This window comes from Rutidosis leptorrhynchoides, chromosome 11 (genome assembly GCF_046630445.1).
Source record: "Rutidosis leptorrhynchoides isolate AG116_Rl617_1_P2 chromosome 11, CSIRO_AGI_Rlap_v1, whole genome shotgun sequence".
Classification (NCBI taxonomy): Eukaryota; Viridiplantae; Streptophyta; class Magnoliopsida; order Asterales; family Asteraceae; genus Rutidosis; species Rutidosis leptorrhynchoides.
Window position 1 is genome coordinate 255,502,501 of NC_092343.1, and position 10,000 is coordinate 255,512,500.

Consider the following 10,000-nt stretch of genomic DNA (forward strand, 5'->3'; position numbering starts at 1 on the left):
GTGGAAGTATGTTTTCTAAAATGGTCATCTAGACGTCGTTCTTTCGACTGAAATGACTACCTTTACAAAAACGACTTGTAACTTATTTTTCCGACTATAAACCTATACTTTTTCTGTTTAGATTCATAAAATAGAGTTCAATATGAAACCATAGCAATTTGATTCACTCAAAACGGATTTAAAATGAAGAAGTTATGGGTAAAACAAGATTGAATAATTTTTCTCATTTTAGCTACGTGAAAATTGGTAACAAATCTATTCCAACCATAACTTAATCAACTTGTATTGTATATTATGTAATCTTGAGATACCATAGACACGTATACAATGTTTCGACCTATCATGTCGACACATCTATATATATTTCGGAACAACCATAGACACTCTATATGTGAATGTTGGAGTTAGCTATACAGGGTTGAGGTTGATTCCAAAATATATATAGTTTGAGTTGTGATCAATACTGAGATACGTATACACTGGGTCGTGGATTGATTCAAGATAATATTTATCGATTTATTTCTGTACATCTAACTGTGGACAACTAGTTATAGGTTACTAACGAGGACAGCTGACTTAACAAACTTAAAACATCAAAATATATTAAAAGTGTTGTAAATATATTTTGAACATACTTTGATATATATGTATATATTGTTATAGGTTCGTGAATCAACCAGTGGCCAAGTCTTACTTCCCGACGAAGTAAAAATCTGTGAAAGTGAGTTATAGTCCCACTTTTAAAATCTAATATTTTTGGGATGAGAATACATGCAGGTTTTATAAATGATTTACAAAATAGACACAAGTACGTGAAACTACATTCTATGGTTGAATTATCGAAATCGAATATGCCCTTTTTTATTAAGTCTGGTAATCTAAGAATTAGGGAACAGACACCCTAATTGACGCGAATCCTAAAGATAGATCTATTGGGCCTAACAAACCCCATCCAAAGTACCGGATGCTTTAGTACTTCGAACTTTATATCATATCCGAAGGGTGTCCCGGAATGATGGGGATATTCTTATATATGCATCTTGTTATTGTCGGTTACCAGGTGTTCACCATATGAATGATTTTTATCTCTATGTATGGGATGTGTATTGAAATATGAAATCTTGTGGTCTATTGTTACGATTTGATATATATAGGTTAAACCTATAACTCACCAACATTTTTGTTGACGTTTAAAGCATGTTTATTCTCAGGTGAATATTAAGAGCTTCCGCTGTTGCATACTAAAATAAGGACAAGATTTGGAGTCCATGTTTGTATGATATTGTGTAAAAACTGCATTCAAGAAACTGATTTCGATGTAACATATTTGTATTGTAAACCATTATGTAATGGTCGTGTGTAAACAGGATATTTTAGATTATCATTATTTGATAATCTACGTAAAGCTTTTTAAACCTTTATTTATGAAATAAAGGTTATGGTTTGTTTTAAAAATGAATGCAGTCTTTGAAAAACGTCTCATATAGAGGTCAAAACCTCGCAACGAAATCAATTAATATGGAACGTTTTTAATCAATAAGAACGGGACATTTCAGTTGGTATCCGAGCGTTGGTCTTAGAGAACCAGAAAATTTGCATTAGTGTGTCTTATCGAGTTTGTTAGGATGCATTAGTGAGTCTGGACTTCGACCGTGTTTTCTTTAAAAATGATTGCTTAACATTTTTGTTGGAAACTATATATTTTTAACATATGAATATTATGTGATATATTAATCTCTTAACGTGTTTGATATTATGTGATAGATGTCTACCTCTAGAACAAGTTCCATTAACTCACCTAATAATAATGAAGAGTCAAATGTAACTTGGAATGATTTGTGGACTGATTCACAAGTTCCCGAAGAAGAACCGGAAGAAGAGTCGGAACCGGAAGAAGAATCGGAACCGGAAGAAGAATCGGAACCGGATGAAGAAATAGAACCGGTGGGGGAAATAATAAAACGGTTAAGTAAAAGAAAATCCTCAACCAACCGACCAAAGTTAATTATGGTCAATGGTGTTTCCGCCAAGGAAGCAAAATATTGGGAGGATTACCAATTCTCCGATGAATCGGATTCCGACGAGAATTCCGATGATGTTATAGAAATTACCCCAACTGAATTTAAAAAGGCAAAAGAAAATAATAAGGGAAAGGGCATAAAAATAGAGAAATCTAATTCCAACCCCGATGAACTTTATATGTATCGTCAACCCCCGAAGTCCTTAAGTTGTAACAATGACCCGGGAACCTCTAAACCACCAGGTTTTTCTAAACCAATGTGGACAACGACGGCTCGTATTAGGGGAACATCATATGTCCCTAGAAACTTGGCAAAACAAACCAAAACCGAAGAAGAAGAAACGAGCGAGTCGGAATAAGATAGTTGTATTCGTGTGGTGTAATATATGTAATATAGTGTTCTTATGCTTTATGATATATGTAAAAATTGCTTGTATTAATAAGTATTTTTTTATGAATCTAACTCTTGTCTATTTTACAGTTTAAAAACACAAAATGGATAGACAACCCAATATTTTAAGAGACCTACCCGGAGACATGATTGATGAAATCTTGTCTAGAGTCGGCCAGAATTCTTCGGCACAACTATTTAAGGCGAGATCAGTTTGTAAGACATTCGAAGAACGTTCCAAGAATGTCTTGGTTTATAAGAGACTTTCGTTTGAAAGATGGGGGATATCACATTGGGAAACCCATAAGTTACGATGTGTTTACTTTGACGCATATATTGCGGGGAACCCAAATGCTATTTTACGCAACGGGTTAAGAAATTATTTTGACTCAATATATCCGAATATTGGACTTCGTGATTTAGAAAAAGCGGCTAACATGCAACATAAAGAAGCATGCTATGCTTACGGATTAGTAATGTTCGCTTCTCACCAAAGTGAGAACAAGAACATCGGGCTACAACTATTAAACAAAACGTTTCCACAAGTAACGGAGTCGGTAATTGGGGTAAGAAATGAGGTTTTTAGATTATTACGGGACTGTTGGACATTACGTAACCCTCGTCCCTTTGATGACGTTACAACACGCTGTCTTATCAACGGCCATAACGGTTATGTTGCACAAGACCAAGGATGGGAAGTAGTCCTAGTAAAACCAGAATGCATGACTTGTTTCTGGACGTATGAATTACGTGTCTTTATTGCCTTTGCTGAACGACTTGTGTACTAGCTAGAATTGTCTTCACAACTATCTTGTATCAAAGTTATTGTGTGCTATATTTCATGCTTTATGTAAAATAAGCGGTATTGTAAGTTTGTAAAATATTGTATAAAAGTTTGAACGCAAAATATTATTATAATCAGTTTTTCATATAGAATTGTAGTAGTTGAATTGTATATTAGCTACTAAGTATGAACTTAACGGGTAGGTACTACCCGAATTTAAACTTATAAAACGCTAATATGAAGAAAAAGCTTTTATAAATGAGTTCATATTATGCTACGAAATACTATTAACTACTCTTAATATTCTGTATGATTAACTTGTTCCATTTAACTATTTTGAAGGAAATGGCACCGACTACTCGACACACCGTAAATATGAATGAAGAGGAATTCCGTACTTTTCTAGCTTCAAACATAGCCGCAGTACAGGCTGCGCTACATACCAACAATAACCTTGGATCTAGCAGTACAGGAAATCGTGTAGGATGCACCTACAAAGAATTCACTGCCTGCAAACCTTTGGAATTTGATGGAACCGAAGGACCGATCGGATTGAAACGGTGGACCGAGAAGGTTGAATCGGTGTTTGCCATAAGTAAGTGTACTGAAGAGGACAAAGTGAAGTACGCTACGCATACCTTCACAGGTTCTGCGTTAACATGGTGGAATACCTATCTAGAGCAAGTTGGACAAGATGATGCGTACGCACTACCGTGGTCAGCATTCAAGCACTTGATGAACGAGAAGTACCGTCCCAGAACCGAGGTCAATAAGCTCAAGACAGAACTTAGAGGGTTACGAACCCAAGGATTTGATATTACCACGTACGAAAGACGATTCACAGAATTGTGCCTATTGTGTCCGGGAGCATTCGAAGATGAGGAAGAGAAGATCGACGCGTTTGTGAAAGGATTACCGGAAAGAATCCAAGAAGATATAAGTTCACACGAGCCCGCCTCCATACAACAGGCATGTAGAATGGCTCACAAACTAGTGAACCAGATTGAAGAAAGAATTAAAGAACAGACTGCTGAAGAGGCCAATGTGAAGCAAGTCAAAAGAAAGTGGGAGGAAAACGGTGATAAGAATCACCAATACAACAACAACATCAATTACAACAATAATCGCAACAATTATCCCAACAATCGCAACATCAATCGCAACTACAACAAACGGCCCAACAACAACAACAACAACAACAGCAACTACAACAATCATCCCAACAACAATAATAACCGCAACAACAACAACAATCAGAAGCAGCTATGCCAAAGGTGTGAAAAGAATCACTCGGGGTTCTGCACCAAATTTTGCAACAAGTGTAAAAGAAATGGTCATAGCGCGGCAAAGTGTGAGGTCTATGGACCAGGGGTTAATAGAACGAAAGGAACAAATGGTGTCGGAACGAGTAATGGCGGAGCAAGTAGTGTCGGAGCAAGTTATGCCAATGTAGTTTGTTATAAATGTGGAAAACCAGGCCACATTATTAGAAATTGCCCGAACCAGGAGAACACGAATGGACAAGGCCGTGGAAGAGTTTTCAATATTAATGCGGTAGAGGCACAGGAAGACCCGGAGCTTGTTACGGGTACGTTTCTTATTGACAATAAATCTGCTTACGTTTTATTTGATTCGGGTGCGGATAGAAGCTATATGAGTAGAGATTTTTGTGCTAAATTAAGTTGTCCATTGACGCCTTTGGATAGTAAATTTTTACTCGAATTAGCAAATGGTAAATTAATTTCAGCAGATAATATATGTCGGAATCGAGAAATTAAACTGGTTAGCGAAACATTTAAGATTGATTTGATACCAGTAGAGTTAGGGAGTTTTGATGTGATAATCGGTATGGACTGGTTGAAAGAAGTGAAAGCGGAGATCGTTTGTTACAAAAATGCAATTCGCATTATACGAGAAAAAGGAAAACCCTTAATGGTGTACGGAGAAAAGGGCAACACGAAGCTACATCTTATTAGTAATTTGAAGGCACAAAAACTAATAAGAAAAGGTTGCTATGCTGTTCTAGCACACGTCGAAAAAGTACAAACTGAAGAAAAGAGCATCAATGATGTTCCCATTGCAAAAGAATTTCCCGATGTATTTCCGAAAGAATTACCGGGATTACCCCCACATCGATCCGTTGAATTTCAAATAGATCTTGTACCAGGAGCTGCACCAATAGCTCGTGCTCCTTACAGACTCGCACCCAGTGAGATGAAAGAACTGCAAAGCCAATTACAAGAACTTTTAGAGCGTGGTTTCATTCGACCAAGCACATCACCGTGGGGAGCTCCTGTTTTGTTTGTCAAGAAGAAAGATGGTACATTCAGGTTGTGTATCGACTACCGAGAGTTGAACAAACTTACCATCAAGAACCGCTACCCACTACCGAGAATCGACGACTTATTTGATCAACTACAAGGCTCGTCTGTTTATTCAAAGATTGACTTACGTTCCGGGTATCATCAAATGCGGGTGAAAGAAGATGATATTCCAAAGACTGCTTTCAGAACACGTTACGGTCATTACGAGTTTATGGTCATGCCGTTTGGTTTAACTAATGCACCAGCTGTGTTCATGGACCTTATGAACCGAGTGTGTGGACCATACCTTGACAAGTTTGTCATTGTTTTCATTGATGACATACTTATTTACTCAAAGAATGACCAAGAACACGGTGAACATTTGAGAAAGGTGTTAGAAGTATTGAGGAAGGAAGAATTGTACGCTAAGTTTTCAAAGTGTGCATTTTGGTTGGAAAAAGTTCAATTCCTCGGTCACATAGTGAACAAAGAAGGTATTAAGGTGGATCCGGCAAAGATAGAAACTGTTGAAAAGTGGGAAACCCCGAAAACTCCGAAACACATACGCCAGTTTTTAGGACTAGCTGGTTACTACAGAAGGTTCATCCAAGACTTTTCCAGAATAGCAAAACCCTTGACTGCATTAACGCATAAAGGGAAGAAATTTGAATGGAATGATGAACAAGAGAAAGCGTTTCAGTTATTGAAGAAAAAGCTAACTACGGCACCTATATTGTCATTGCCTGAAGGGAATGATGATTTTGTGATTTATTGTGATGCATCAAAGCAAGGTCTCGGTTGTGTATTAATGCAACGAACGAAGGTGATTGCTTATGCGTCTAGACAATTGAAGATTCACGAACAAAATTATACGACGCATGATTTGGAATTAGGCGCGGTTGTTTTTGCATTAAAGACTTGGAGGCACTACTTATATGGGGTCAAAAGTATTATATATACCGACCATAAAAGTCTTCAACACATATTTAATCAGAAACAACTGAATATGAGGCAGCGTAGGTGGATTGAATTATTGAATGATTACGACTTTGAGATTCGTTACCACCCGGGGAAGGCAAATGTGGTAGCCGATGCCTTGAGCAGGAAGGACAGAGAACCCATTCGAGTAAAATCTATGAATATAATGATTCATAATAACATTACTACTCAAATAAAGGAGGCGCAACAAGGAGTTTTAAAAGAGGGAAATTTAAAGGATGAAATACCCAAAGGATCGGAGAAGCATCTTAATATTCGGGAAGACGGAACCCGGTATAGGGCTGAAAGGATTTGGGTACCAAAATTTGGAGATATGAGAGAAATGGTACTTAGAGAAGCTCATAAAACCAGATACTCAATACATCCTGGAACGGGGAAGATGTACAAGGATCTCAAGAAACATTTTTGGTGGCCGGGTATGAAAGCCGATGTTGCTAAATACGTAGGAGAATGTTTGACGTGTTCTAAGGTCAAAGCTGAGCATCAGAAACCATCAGGTCTACTTCAACAACCCGAAATCCCGGAATGGAAATGGGAAAACATTACCATGGATTTCATCACTAAATTGCCAAGGACTGCAAGTGGTTTTGATACTATTTGGGTAATAGTTGATCGTCTCACCAAATCAGCACACTTCCTACCAATAAGAGAAGATGACAAGATGGAGAAGTTAGCACGACTGTATTTGAAGGAAGTCGTCTCCAGACATGGAATACCAATCTCTATTATCTCTGATAGGGATGGCAGATTTATTTCAAGATTCTGGCAGACATTACAGCAAGCATTAGGAACTCGTCTAGACATGAGTACTGCCTATCATCCACAAACTGATGGGCAGAGCGAAAGGACGATACAAACGCTTGAAGACATGCTACGAGCATGTGTTATTGATTTCGGAAACAGTTGGGATCGACATCTACCGTTAGCAGAATTTTCCTACAACAACAGCTACCATTCAAGCATTGAGATGGCGCCGTTTGAAGCACTTTATGGTAGAAAGTGCAGGTCTCCGATTTGTTGGAGTGAAGTGGGGGATAGACAGATTACGGGTCCGGAGATTATACAAGAAACTACCGAGAAGATCATCCAAATTCAACAACGGTTGAAAACCGCCCAAAGTCGACAAAAGAGCTACGCTGACATTAAAAGAAAAGATATAGAATTTGAAATTGGAGAGATGGTCATGCTTAAAGTTGCACCTTGGAAAGGCGTTGTTCGATTTGGTAAACGAGGGAAATTAAATCCAAGGTATATTGGACCATTCAAAATTATTGATCGTGTCGGACCAGTAGCTTACCGACTAGAGTTACCTCAACAACTCGCGGCTGTACATAACACTTTCCACGTCTCGAATTTAAAGAAATGTTTTGCTAAAGAAGATCTCACTATTCCGTTAGATGAAATCCAAATCAACGAAAAACTTCAATTCATCGAAGAACCCGTCGAAATAATGGATCGTGAGGTTAAAAGACTTAAGCAAAACAAGATACCAATTGTTAAGGTTCGATGGAATGCTCGTAGAGGACCCGAGTTCACCTGGGAGCGTGAAGATCAGATGAAGAAGAAATACCCGCATCTATTTCCAGAAGATTCGTCAACACCTTCAACAGCTTAAAATTTCGGGACGAAATTTATTTAACGGGTAGGTACTGTAGTGACCCGAACTTTTCCATGTTTATATATATTAATTGAGATTGATATTTACATGATTAAATGTTTCCAACATGTTAAGCAATCAAACTTGTTAAGACTTGATTAATTGAAATAGGTTTCATATAGACAATTGACCACCCAAGTTGACCGGTGATTCACGAATGTTAAAACTTGTAAAAAACTATATGATGAAATATATATGGTTATATATATAGTTAACATGATATTATGATAAATAAACATATCAATAATTATATTAACAATGAACTACATATGTAAAAACAAGACTACTAACTTAATGATTTTGAAACGAGACATATATGTAACGTTTATCGTTGTAACGACATTTAATGTATATATATCATATTAGGAGATATTCGTACATCATAATATCATGATAATATAATAATTTAAAATCTCTTTTGATATTATAAACATTGGGTTAACAACATTTAATAAGATCGTTAACCTAAAGGTTTCAAAACAACACTTACATGTAACGACTAACGATGACTTAACGACTCAGTTAAAATGTATATACATGTAGTGTTTTAATATGTATTTATACACTTTTGGAAGACTTCAATACACTTATCAAAATACTTCTACTTAACAAAAATGCTTACAATTACATCCTCGTTCAGTTTCATCAACAATTCTACTCGTATGCACCCGTATTCGTACTCGTACAATACACAGCTTTTAGATGTATGTACTATTGGTATATACACTCCAATGATCAGCTCTTAGCAGCCCATGTGAGTCACCTAACACATGTGGGAACCATCATTTGGCAACTAGCATGAAATATCTCATAAAATTACAAAAATATGAGTAATCATTCATGACTTATTTACATGAAAACAAAATAACATATCCTTTATATCTAATCCATACACCAATGACCAAAAACACCTACAAACACTTTCATTCTTCAATTTTCTTCATCTAATTGATCTCTCTCAAGTTCTATCTTCAAGTTCTAAGTGTTCTTCATAAATTTCAAAAGTTCTAGTTTCATAAAATCAAGAATACTTTCAAGTTTGCTAGCTCACTTCCAATCTTGTAAGGTGATCATCCAACCTCAAGAAATCTTTGTTTCTTACAGTAGGTTATCATTCTAATACAAGGTAATAATCATATTCAAACTTTGGTTCAATTTCTATAACTATAACAATCTTATTTCAAGTGATGATCTTACTTGAACTTGTTTTCGTGTCATGATTCTGCTTCAAGAACTTCGAGCCATCCAAGGATCCATTGAAGCTAGATCCATTTTTCTCTTTTCCAGTAGGTTTATCCAAGGAACTTAAGGTAGTAATGATGTTCATAACATCATTCGATTCATACATATAAAGCTATCTTATTCGAAGGTTTAAACTTGTAATCACTAGAACATAGTTTAGTTAATTCTAAACTTGTTCGCAAACAAAAGTTAATCCTTCTAACTTGACTTTTAAAATCAACTAAACACATGTTCTATATCTATATGATATGCTAACTTAATGATTTAAAACCTGGAAACACGAAAAACACCGTAAAACCGGATTTACGCCGTCGTAGTAACACCGCGGGCTGTTTTGGGTTAGTTAATTAAAAACTATGATAAACTTTGATTTAAAAGTTGTTATTCTGAGAAAATGATTTTTATTATGAACATGAAACTATATCCAAAAATTATGGTTAAACTCAAAGTGGAAGTATGTTTTCTAAAATGGTCATCTAGACGTCGTTCTTTCGACTGAAATGACTACCTTTACAAAAACGACTTGTAACTTATTTTTCCGACTATAAACCTATACTTTTTCTGTTTAGAGTCATAAAATAGAGTTCAATATGAAACCATAGCA